The sequence below is a fragment of the Scophthalmus maximus genome, chromosome 21 (genome assembly GCF_022379125.1).
Source record: "Scophthalmus maximus strain ysfricsl-2021 chromosome 21, ASM2237912v1, whole genome shotgun sequence".
NCBI lineage: Eukaryota > Metazoa > Chordata > Actinopteri > Pleuronectiformes > Scophthalmidae > Scophthalmus > Scophthalmus maximus.
In genome coordinates this window covers 5,702,328-5,715,822 of record NC_061535.1, presented here as the reverse complement: position 1 = coordinate 5,715,822, position 13,495 = coordinate 5,702,328, and positions in this window count along the sequence as shown.

Genomic DNA, 13,495 nt, shown 5'->3' with positions numbered 1-13,495 from the left:
GAGCCTCCCCTACCTCTCTCCCTAAATTTCTATCCAAGGTAGCCCCAATATGGCTGCCGATGACCTTCATTAGTCCCCCGATCTCTCTCTCCTCCACGTCCTACCTACTGTATTCTCTTCATCTCTCTCACACCGCGTGTTCACGGACGTGCCGTCTTTTCCTCCTCTTCTTTTTTTTTTTTGGTTCTCTGTTCTTATTTCCCCCTCTGTCACGCACATTCGCACACTTCTCTCTCACACATGTTTTTTTTTTTTCTCACAATGTTCCCTTTGCCTTCCGTTTCTCTTTTGACCGCCTTTTTTTTCTTCTCTTCTGTTTAATCTGTCACTCTTTTCTCATTACTCCTCTCACTGTTTCATTAGCATACAGAGTAAGAAGATGGCGCTGGGGGTAATCTGCGCGAGTCGCCGGTGACAAAATGGAGGGCGTCATCAGAGGTCGCTGGTGCTGTCATCAAGCGCCCGAACCTCCACTGATGTCTGCCTGTCACGCGCACACACTCGTGCATGCACCGCACATATTTGCAGAGCGGGGGGGGGGGGGGGGGTGCATGTATCCGTAATCAGGTGTGACACATCACAGCATAAATGCTCCAATCTCACCTGACAGCCATGTACACGCACACACAAACGCGTTTGCGATGTGGACCACCGCGATGCGAAACAGACATTGACAGGTATCTGGGTATATCCTGAGATACACTTAACAGTGGCTTTAATGAAAACAACGGTTTATTTGGTTTTGAAGGTTTTTTTTCTTCTTCTTCTTTTCTTGGAGTTGTTGAATTCACCAGGGTTTCTGATGGATGAAGCGACGGCAGCGGTGCAGAGGGACACTGTGATTCCTTCTCAGCCTGTCAGGAAGCCTTTTTTTTTATTCTCCATCTCCTTCAAGTATCACCGATGATCAGCTCAGTACGGTCGAAAACTTCCTCAAATCACTTTAGTGTGACATCATTTGCAGAGAGTTGTCCATCCTTTAGAACACCTATTTACAAACCAGTGCTGTCTCTCTACCACAGAACATATACAGAGAACGGAACACACATCCCCAGTTGTACAGTACAAGGCTACTGTATCTACACTATAGATACTTTCCAAACCATCAAAAGCCACAAAGATGTTAGAGTAAGTCAAGGGAAAACTAGAATCACCCTTTGACCTTGACAGAAAAAAACTGATTTTCATTTACAAATCTCGTCTTATTTTCCACCGTCTTCACCAAGGGTCAAAAAACTGCAATGCACCACGACAGTGTAGCAGAACTGAAGTCACGGCTGTCCGTTCATCATTTGAAGGCCTCTGTCTTCCGTGCTGGATTTGAAAATTGTACTCTTTGTGCAAACATTAATGTCTTCGCTCGCTCGACACGCAAACCGGGGTCTCGTCGGAGTCGCGGAGGAGCCGGAGAATGAGAGGGGAAGGGAGGTGGTGTGTAAAGAGGATGGAAGAGAAGAGAGGAAATAGACACATGCAGAAAAAAAGATTGGTTCAGCCATGGGAAGGAGAGAGAGAGAGAGAGAGAGAGGGATGAATTCCCAGGAGGCCGAGTTAAGTTGTATTGGTGTGTGAGCTTGTCACTAATAGTGTCCCTGTCATGGTTATGAGAGCTGGAAATACTTTGGTGCTAATAGACAGATTATGGAAAGAAACGAAGCATGTCCTGAAATCCTCTTAGCGAGACTTCACCTTTTTATTTATTTATTTCCCCGCTATATGCCTCCTCTTTCTTCCCCTCTTCCCTCTTCCCTCTACCCCGGTGGCCTCGGCATTGTCTCGCTGAACGTGTTTCATGTTTTGTCTGACACTCGGCGGGTAGCGTTGTCTCTCTCTCTCCCCGTCTCTCTCTCTCTCTCTCCCCGCGTGTCACTGTCTGTCTTTTCTCCGTCTCACACGTTTTTCAAAAGGCACTTTATTTATTGTCCCCGGGGAGCACTACATTATGCATTAACCTGTTCAATTATGCATTCATTTATGCAGCCGTTGCCTTATGTAAATGCACTTTATGATTAAACAAATTGTTTTGCTGTTTGGGCCGTGTGTTCCCCACGCTGAGTGTTTGCCGGTGACATCATTCAGCAGCAGCAGCAGCAGCAGCGAGAGACTCCAAATGCCCGTGGTGTGTGTGTGTACGCGTGATTCCCCTTTTTGCCCTATTACGCCAACGAGGAGGCATTTGGGGATTGGGAGAACACTCGGTGGGCTCCCGATACCCGATACTGAGCGGGGAGAAAGCGACGGTTTCCTCAGCCACTGTCTTCTGCGTCCCCCTTAATCAAGAAGGCCGCAAAAGAGGCCAACTGATGTAATGTCCTGGTGTGTGGGCCAGTTTTGCTTTTCCATACTGCACGCGCTATTAAAAGATATAAAGCATGAAAATCCATCGGGGAGATTGTGTGCATGTAAGAGAAACGTCCTTGCCTTATAAACATTTTAAGAATGTAAAGTAGTTTCCTTGAAGCAGCTTTTGAATTAGTGAATATTACACATAGTCTCTTAAACGTCTTCTTGGACTACACAGTTCCTGCTGTTATGAAACAGCTGACAGTGCGGAGTTGGGGAAAGAGAAAGGGGGGGGGGGGGGGGGGGGGGGTCGCAGGGGTATGACACGCAACATATATCCCCAGGAGAAATCCAACTGTTCCATCCGTTATATAGCATCCGTCTTAAAAATTCATCTCCAACTCCACCGTTTTTCAATCGGATGTTCTACTACTCGCATCCACCTTGGGAGGAATCGATCTGTAATGAAGTGGTTCTTTCGGAATATATAACATGTTAAATGTTTATAATGGCCTTTATTTGTATATACATGGCAGATTTGCAGGGCAAGCGAGGGGCAAACCTTCAAAAGTCTGTGCACAAATGAACCGGGTGAATCTTAGCCACTGTGGGATTTGCTGCAACATGTGCAAAGTATAAAATAGCACTATGGAATAGTGAAGGAACAGGATCATTTATGGCTCTTTCTGTAATTGCGAGCAAACTTTAACCTCTAATCTCTTCAACGCAAAAAAACACACAAGTCGGCTTTGCAACTTTGCAAAATGTGTCAGAATTTTTACTTTCCTTGGCTCCATTTTTTGTCAGAAGGCGGTGAACTCATTGTGGAAGCCTCGGCCAGCTCATATTTGTACTCTCATGAGGTCATGCACGCGGGTCGGCTGCCAGATAGTAAAGCTGTTGCACGACAGCGATATCACTGTGTCAACAACGCACACTTGTATAAGAGCGTGTCGGAGCCTGGAACAACAGCTAAACGCAAGCACAAATATCCTTAATAGGCGGCGTCGGAACGTCGGCAGAGGCCCCCGGAAGTCTCGCATCGACTAAACACTAAGAGTTGCTCCAGACATCTTAATCACGGCTATATATAGCCTCTCCCCCTATCTGACAAGAGAAATGAGCAGCCAGTCAAGACGGATGGACTGCGTCTCGATCGGTGGCTAGACTTATCTAAACCGCGGGCCACACCTTTTGATCTACTTCAGAATCTCCCAGTGGTTTTCCATCTGATACAGGCTGATATCTGATTGGCCCCACGCCGCCGAGGAATGAGAAATTCCAGAGGGGAGAAGATGAATGGAATATGCATTTGAGACACCTTCACGATACAGTCACTCTATTTTTCAGCATTGCCCTCGCCCCCCCCCCCCCCCCCCTCGTGCAGCCATTACAATGCCGCTGCCATTCCTCCATCATGCGGTTGCAATGCTGCGACTGTACCGCGACCCCCACACTCACCCATACCACCACCCATTTCCTCTTCCTCTCTCCTCGCCTCGTGTCTCTCTCTCTCTCCTCCGGTCCTACACCTCGCTCGCTCTCGCTCCATCTCCCCCACCTCTTCCGGGGTGTGAGTGAGTGATGGAGTTTTAGTGGACCCTGCGAGCGCTCCTGTGGTTTTTCGCAGTGCCACACATCAGAGGCAGAGCATTAGCCCTCTGCATGCTTCAGGAGTTTGGCTTGGCAGAGCACCAGGCCCCTAACTGCCTCCTCCACCAGCACCCGCTGCTGCCGGCGCGCGGGGGCCAGACAAACTACCTGAGCCCCGTTCGCGACGTGCGCGAAAATTACGCCGATGTCCCACTGTTTATATTTATATTCATTAACCTTTCTAAGGACGTATGTGTGTTTTTATTGCATTCATTCTCCGAGTGTATCCCGACGCGGAGTGAGTCGAAGCAAGTTTATGTCGGCTGTTTTTGAAGGGAAAGTGGGTCCCCATCTGCATAATATACAGTAAATCTTCATTACCCAAACCTCAGGAAGCCTGTGCAGACTGAATGGTTGGAGGAACAACATTAATGAAGAGAATATGCGCCGCATTGCAAAGTTATAGTCTGGTAATTTTGCACATTAATAACGACGGTACCTGGGATTTGCATCTCGGAGCAATAAAATGATGTGAGCTGTATAAGAGCCGTGGTCCTGGTGGAGATACTAGACCATAGCAGGTATGAGGGATAACACAAAGTGTTGACGTCTGATTCATGGAGTCTTACATATGTGTACACTGGTGCACAGTATATTATTACATCTGTGTGTGTGTGTGTGTGTGTGTGTGTGTGTGTTTGAGAGAGAGAGAGAGAACCTTTTTTTTTTTCAAACGCCTGCAGCCTTTTTAGTGCAGCACTTGCAATTTCATGTACTGTAACCATAATTAAAGACAGACGAACATCGGTAGTCTGGTTTTAAGACACAGCGCTGCCTCGATGGCGCATGAGTGTTGGATAGCATCAAACATAAACATTCATTTATTATTTACCGCATATTTGTGAGGATGCTCTATGCGGTCAAAACTACAGCTAAAAGAGATTCCGACATCCCCCTCTGATTGCAGATAATGTTCCAAAGCGGCCATCTTCATATGGGTTCTCTATAGAACAGGGTTGTTGTTTTTTTAACTTTCTGTTACTTTGGGTCTCGGACAAGAGGACATTTACCCTCCCTCTGGGAACCTGTGTCTCTAAAACAAACTAGAAGCCTTCTCAGCTGGGGACCCACATGAAATGAGTCCCTGACATTTTTTTTGACCTGAGACATATTTTGAAAAAGTAAAACCCCCCAAAAACCCAAACAGCTTTATTGTGACTGATGGTCTGACGGAAGTAGGAGTGCGGCAAAAGTCACTACGGTTCGACAGATAGCCTCAGGCTGTGTCACACGCAGCCTGCAATGCCTGTGTGTGTGTGTGTGTGTGTGTGTGTGTGTGTGTGTGTGTGTGTGTGTGTCTGTGTGTGACACTTTGTGTATGATTCTGCAGCTGAACATCATATGCATATAAACACGAAACACATCTTTAAAACTTGATTTTAATTTGCTGCTTTATTAAATAGTGATCACTGAAATGCAGCGTTGGCATAATTTATTGCATGTCTAACGAAGGACATGGGAAATATTCATATTCCACACATCATGTTCCTGCTAATTCCTGGACATTACATGTAGCTAATACACATAAAAAAAACTCTCTGGTGGTGTTGCAACGGAATAATTTATCAAAACAAATGCCACATTTTGCGCTGTCCCTCAATTGAATGTGACCAGCACTAAAAGATGCAATACTTAGGCATGCAATATGCATGAAATTATGCTAATGCACAACACTTGCATACATATACATCTACATTTGGGCACACAAGTAATTGCATTACTTAAATCTGACAAGTGTAGACTGACGTTGAATGGTTCAGAATATATATATATATAGATGTATAAAAGCTGTCTTGGCACCAGATGTTTCTTCAATGAGCTTCATCCGTCCATAAGATTAAAAAACATTTTAAAATCAAAGACTGGAATAAAAGTAACACATAAACATTGGAACTCTACTAGTCCCAAATTTGCTGAAATATATGAGTTGTGTGGTTGAAGATAGGACCATAAGCATTAACATGAATGCACAAAAACAGAATACGCACACATTGCGTGTACATGTTTGCTCGTTTATGATATCGGAACCCCTTGAATTTGAAATTGAACTTGATAAGAGTTCTGTGTGATTCTTTTGTGTTCTGAATTCAGGTAGCTGAATATGCATGTATTAATGTGAGGTAACCTTGGTATGTTATGTTTTCAATCCCCCCCGGCCAGATTTCTTTTGGGGGCAATGAACTACAAGGTGATTTTTAATACTCATTTTCACACATTTGAATCTTTTAAGCTTCATTTTAATACATGTGTAATAACAGAACTCTACATCTGAATAGTAGGACAGACCATTTGTAAGTCAAATGTTATAGCTGCTAATGGTGCTTAACCCCCCCCCCCCCCACACACACACACATACACACAAATATACATATTACAAAAATTCCGTATTCAAGATTACACCTCAGTAGTCACATGCTTGGATATATGTCCATGATAATGGTTACTAGGCCGACGATCAGAGCTATTTACTTTAAATGGGTCATTATCAGTGGAAGACTCTACCTTATGATGGTGATGAGCTCTTTGACAGATATATTGCCGGGCGGGAATAGGTGGTGATGATGAGCCACAGAAGTGTTCCACTATACTCTGCGCTTCCATTCACCGCCCGTGTCTCTCCACCTCATCGTCGCTTCACCTCTTTGTCCTTTGGTTCAATTTTCGAATCACAAGTCAGGAGCAGTCAAGTACCGCCATTCCGCCGCACAACAGCCAGCCTCGGAATACTAAAAGACGGCGGCGGCGGGAGTGCGTTAGTCACACAAAGGCTGCGCTGTGTTTTTTTTTCATTGAATTATGAAGCATTTATGATAACAATTTGATCTGGCGTATCACTTGCAGCGAGGCTCTTGTTTTTGCATGTTTTAAGATACAGTGTGCGGCACTCGAGGATCCGTCTCTTTGGGGAGTTGGCAGGGGAGCAGAGCGTGCTGTGTGATGCTCCACTCATCCCAATCACAGCTTTTGAGTCTTCAAAGAAAATGACTCAAATTCATGTTTGACACGGTAATAATAAAACTACTTAAAACTATAAAGTCTCTCCCCATTCCCCCGTTTTCACAAGTCCATGTTTATCTCCCACCATTTTAATTAGCAAGTGGCATTAATTTCTGCTTTTGCGTTTTATCACCAATCATTTACAAGCACTATGGATGATCATGTTAATATTACCGAAATTATGGAATACATTTCCCGGGTTAATTAGGTTGTTCTTTTTAATTAGATTGTAATTGTGCGAATTGGTGTCTTTTCAAGGGTAGTACAGGCCATCAGACATCACAAGGCGGCTCAGACTTCCAACGTGTGCTGAGGCTGCAGGCAACAGTGCCCTCTAGACGTCAAGACGGAAAACACAGTATTCTGCCTGTGTCCCGACAGTGGGCCCTCTTAGTTCTGTGTGAGTAGTTGGTGAGTATGTGTCCTATAATGACAATGTGTGTGTGTGTGTGTGTGTGTGTGTGTGTGTGTGTGTAATGTACATGTATGTGTGTATTTTGCATAGCCTATACAATGTGTTGATTTTTGTCAGCTATTTTTAGATTTAAACAACCCACAAACATTTCGTCTAGATTTTGTCAAGACCCAAAATTAAAGCAAAAACTGCTTTGAAATCAAATTCCTGACTTATTTTTAACAGTCATGTCTGGAAAGATGCAACAGCATCGCAACTCATGCTCTTGCAGTCAATCAGAACGGAACCAGGGAAAAAAAGATTCACTATCTAAAAGAACCTCACACAACACCCCCTGAAATATATTCTACACTCGTGTGCAGCACAGCCAATGCAAGAACAACGTCTAGATTAGGCCGCTGATGTAATTTCACCTCCTCATTTTTTCATTGGTAACTAAGTGCATTTTCTGAGTTCAATATTTTGGACAAGCTCAGCTTCATACTGATGTGTGATGTTTCGGACATTTACCTTGGCCTGAATGTGTCGGAGACGGGTCTCTCGGTCAAACGTCAAAGACACCATCACCATTTTGGTTTCAGGAACAGTTTTTCTTCCGACACTGTCCGCATTTGAATTTACACGAGGACAGCTCCAAGTGAGACCCGGACAGCTCGCTGTGTGTAGCATTCCGTACGCGTGCATGTGTGTGAGTCTGTGGGAGAAGGAGAGAGACGGAGAGATGGAAAAGGAGGGGATGGCAGGATGAGGTAAGTGGCCCAAAGGGAGAAAAAACCTGTCCAAGCTTCACAAGTGCAGGGGGATGTTTCATAGTTTAAGCTCGGTCTAAAAGTTGAGGGTTTAGGTTTCGGGAATTGATACATTAAGTCGACAAGCATCAGAAGTTGCTGTTCAAGGCTTCAGTTCAAGTTTAGGATTACACTTAGGTTACGTCTATGGGCAACGCTCGAACTAACAACAAGATCACGTCCTCTGTAACATTTCTGCCACACACATCTTACAAATTAAACTCGATACACATACTGCCCTTAGGATGATTCTGATATAGTTTGAGTCTAATTATCTTATATTTTCCGAAATAATCAGTTCAATGATTCAGAATTCAGCAGGTCTACTTCCCAATACCACACAGTTCAGGGGGGACAAATTGTCATTGTCACGTTGTATACATCTTCCGCCCATGACCTCTCTCGCCATCTCTCACAATAGTGTGTCCATAAAAAACATATTATGCTCATTCAGTCTGCACACAATCTTGCATCCTCGCCTTCTTTCAACCGTGTGAACCCCGGCCCTCTGTTGGCACTTAGCTGTGCGTTTTGTTGTGTTTCTTCAACATGCTCTCATGCGTCGCGTATGTCGTGTGCTGCAGTTGCAGCGTGGAGACTCAGAAAATATAGTCTAAACGTTAAATGAATAGATACATTGTCGTCTTTTATTAGTCTATGTTTTTTAAATTCTCAGAACTCTCTCTGGAGTTTCGGCACATTGATTTGAAGAGCATAGTGGGTCTTCACAAGTTCCGTGTATGTGTACGTGTGGACATTACGCTGTACCTTGGTCTTTCTATACACGTGTGTGTGTGTGTGTGTGTGTTTGCCTGAACAACTCACACACACACACACCGTCCACCCAATAACCCATTCAGGGCAGACCCTCTCCCTCCATCACACACACAAACAGCAAACATAGCAGGCCACAGGTAAACAACACTATCTCTAGGCCAATCCTTCACATGGGGTAAGGCAATTACAAACTCTGCTTTTCACCCCAGTATGCCACCTACATTACACACGCACGCACACACGCACACACGCACACACAACTATGCACGTTGGAGACACACCCCTCCGTCTTGAATCACCCCGCGCACCTTCTCACTATTTCATCTCTCTCGTTCCCCCTCGCCCTCCCTCTCTGCATGTCATTCTCTGTCACTCGCCTTGTGCAAAATTGCACTGAGGCGAGCTGCCACGGTATTGAGGAATAGTGTCATATACTGGCAATTTCCTCCCCGGGTGTCAGGCATACTTTACCTTAATATGTCTGCGGCGACTCTTAATAAAACAGTCTTGTCTATATACATATCTCTACCGCAGCCGGGCCCGTGCCACGCTGCACACGGCACTCGATAGCATGCTGTTAAATATTTACCTCCGCTGAATGTCAGCGGAGGTGGAGTGCGCGGAGACGAGGAGAGGGGACAGAGGGGAGGAATGGAAAAATGTGTCCCTGGTTGGTGTTGTAGCCGTCTGGATTTGTTGCAAGGCAGCCTGGGAGAAATTCCATATCAGCCAGCCGTAATGTTTGAGGATATCTTGATGCCGTGCCAGTGTAGTCCGCTCGCTTGACCGGGGGAAGAAAGAGAAAAAATGCTGCGGATATGAAATGGAAAAAATATTGTGACCCAGGCAGGGAGAGAGTATTTGGATGCTCGGGGAAAATTTGCACTGCACATTTTTCCGCCTTGTGTTCATGATCTACGGGCCTTGTGCATTGTGTCTCACCTCACAATGCTGAGGACTGAGCAGCGGGTCGGTCCCCTGCAGCAAGAAAGACCGTTGTGGGTTGGGGATCAAGCCCCGCGTGGCACGACTCCACCGCTGCCCGTGCTTCTCCTCGCAGATGTTGGGTTTTTATATTTTGTCACGCCCCATATATTCGGAGCTGCGTTGTGTCTTTTGCGGCGGCGAAAGAATCGTCTGGAAAAGCAAAGTAAAAAAAAAAGCTCCGCCCAGCGCTGCAGATGAGGAGCGAAAATAGACATTTGACACTTGACCTTCATTTCCAAGGTTTCTGGCAGACACGTCGGATGTCAGCGATCTCAGATTTGCCTTCGCTTAATGGCTTGTTTCAGCCCGACTCTGGCTTTCTTCAGCGCTGTCACATATGGAGAACTGATAAAAAAAAATGTAATATACAGCATGTGTGTCATATATTCAGAGAGAAAGCGCAGGGAAGTGTTGAGTATGTGTCTCAGCTTTCCGAGCCACTGGTAAACTGGAGTAATAATGCTGCGCGTGTAACAGTTACCCTGGACGATCGCTCGTACTGTGAATCGTCAACCCATTGGTCAGCTACGCGGGGGAGCTGAAAAACCCACCGTCCGACCCCACCAAACTTTCATTTTCGCAGCTGTAACGACTGCAGCGAAAGTCAGGAAAGTATCTGCTGGATCTAAACTATGTGGCAGGTGATCCTGATAATAGTCATGAGCTTGAAGGAAGGAAAGCTAACATCTCCTTTGAGTGCAGATTCTCCTGCTCAGGCTCAGAGGCAGATATATTCGCAGGCAAGGGGAAACAGGGGAAGAAGAAGAAGAAGAAGAAGAAGAAGAAAAACGGCGGCTGGGTTTTTAATGACTTTCTGCACATTAGAATAATCTGTCATTTCAATTAGCAGGATTGTCATCCAGGAGACGTCTCCTGCTGCACCCGCACATAGACACAGGCCCGTGTGCACATGTACACACACACACACACACACACACACATACCACTCATACCTATACCTTGAGGTTGTCATCTGTACCCCTCATGGGAGAGAAGCAGGGGTGTCAAAGCAACCCCCCCACCACCACCACCACCACCACGATACACTCACACACGCCACCAACACCACCAGCGCAACTACACACACACACACACACACACACACACCATCCCTTAAAAACAAAGCAAGGTTTCAAGGGAAATTGCTTGACAGCAGCTTAAAAGCCAGTCAGGAATAACTTATCAGGCGAGGGCTGCCATCGTGCCTCGCGGGGTCATTTCATTACGATTACCTTACCCTCCTTAACTCAAAGAGAGTGAAGAGAGGGAATGAGTGGAGGGGGGGGGGGGGGGGGGGGGGGGGGTGCAGGTGGTAGTGGTGACGGTGACGGCAGGGAAGGGGGTAAACTCTTCAAGAAAGATAGATAGAAAGGGAGCCCAAGTTTCAGGAAGTGCTTAACTTTTACTTTTTCTTCTCTCTGACTCTCTGGTTTTTAAACTTGTCTCGCTAATGAGCTTACATCTCTTCTGTTCGTTTTTTTCTTCTCACTCGGCTTCCCATCACATACAGTATGTCATCTGCTGTTTCCTCTCTCCTGCAGGTATCATGGGACGATTGAAGCTCTAGAAATGAAACAAAAGAAGGTGAGAGTTTATTTGTTTCTTTATTTAAGGTCCACATTCATATATATATATATATATATATATATATATACATATATATATATATAAATACACAGTGGAACATATTTGACCTGAGACCTTGTGTGCCCGAGGGGCTCTTGGTTCCGTCTGTGCAGTGTGCAGGGTTTGATGTCCAGTGCAGTAACTTCATTACACTTTTTTTGTTTATTGGGGTTTTCTTGACCCACTTTTTAAGCTGTTATTACTTCTATCTAATTATGTTTTCTCGGGTGAAAAAGAAGGCCTGTATTTCTATTTCTTCTTCTTTTTTCTTTTTTTTTTTTCATTTGTACCTCAAGGCAATTAAGTGGCTTCCAGAAAATAAGGCAGTATGGCATGTAGGGATGATGTTATGATTGCTAATTATGCTCTGATGTGGCCCTGAGAAATGCTCCGCGCTCTGGCTTTTGTCCGGCCAGCTTTGCCAGGCCCAGATAATATTTATGAAATGTAGACATTCTTGGGGCTAAGGCAGAGTCTTTATAATGGGAGACAGATGGGGTCTGCTTCGGATTAAGAACGTCGACTCCACTATCTGTGGGAACACCTTCTCTCCTCGTGTGTGTGTGTGTGTGTGTGTGTGTGTGTGTGTGTGCGCGCGCACTTAAATGCATGCGCATGTTTGCTGCGGCGCATTTGCAGCTGTGCCTGCGTGTGCCTAAGTGCTCGCTCATGTGCGAATGTGTGCGTGCGTGTGAGCGCAATTGTCTTTGACAGCTGCAGTGCAGTTATTTTTTAATGCATTTCTGAGTTATGATAACCATCGCACAGGCTGCTCCCTCCAATGGCTTATATGTCTGACAGTGGAAATGGGAATAATTGTACAAAAACGCTTCTCAATAACAACAAAAAATCCCTTACAATTACATAGCTGGAGTTCATTTGGGCCAGAAGGTTGTTATTGCCAACGACCAGAGCTGAGTTTCCGAGTAAATGTTTCTCCGGTTCTGATTCATCGGAACCGATGAACCTCCAGTACCTCGGTGAGATGAAGAGATATGCAACATGGAGGCAAATTGCAGATAATATTTGGCTGACAAAACAGTGCCGTACACTGAAGTGTATCGTTTACACGGCTAACATGCCTTCCTAATGACATCGAACTGACGCGCTCATGATAGCATGATAATTCCAAAAGCACAATGAGATCCCGCGGACTGCTTCAGCAGGGGAAACTGTTGTTCCATCTGTCCATCATTTGCGGTTATTGAGATTTAATTATGTCGACGTGATTCCCAGAAAGGGGCGAGAGCAAGTCAAGGCGCCGCGTTACGTTGTTATGAACTCCTTTTTATGTTCATTAGATTCCAGAGTAACCATAAAATCAGATGAAGTCTCGGGGATTCATATAGGTGGGCCCTGATGATAATGACGCCAGGATATCAGCTACATGGCTGCATATTGCTCTCTCCCCTTTATCTCTCCACCTTCTCTGCCTTCAACACCCCCCCCCCATATCTCTCCCTATATCTCCTTTTCTTCTTCTCTTTCTTCTCCTCTTCCTTCCAGTCCTTCCTTCTCTCAAACAATTCCCCTCCCTCTGGAGCATCTGGTTGACAGGATAAAAAACGTGTTTCAATAAGACAGTCCAGGAAAGGAAGGATTGATAGTGAGACAAAGGAAGGTTTTACTGCCGTATAGTATACATGTGAATACCTGTGTGTGTGTGTGTGTGTGTGTGTGTGTGTGTGTGTGTGTGTGTGTGTGTGCGAGCGTCTACGTGTGTCTGTAAGTGCTCTTACATGCATGTGCTCCCGTCTGGGCCTGTACACTCGGGTCTCTCAGCCAGAGGAGACAGAAAATGGAGTAAAGCCCGGGTGATTGCATTACCATTGAACTATAGGCTCAGATTCAACCAGAGAAACACCGCTTCCATGAAATATGTGGGCTGAAATTCATTAAGACACCAACACGCCACACCTGAGCAAAGAAAAATCCATATTTTCTAAAACATTTTTTTTCACCCCGTTAC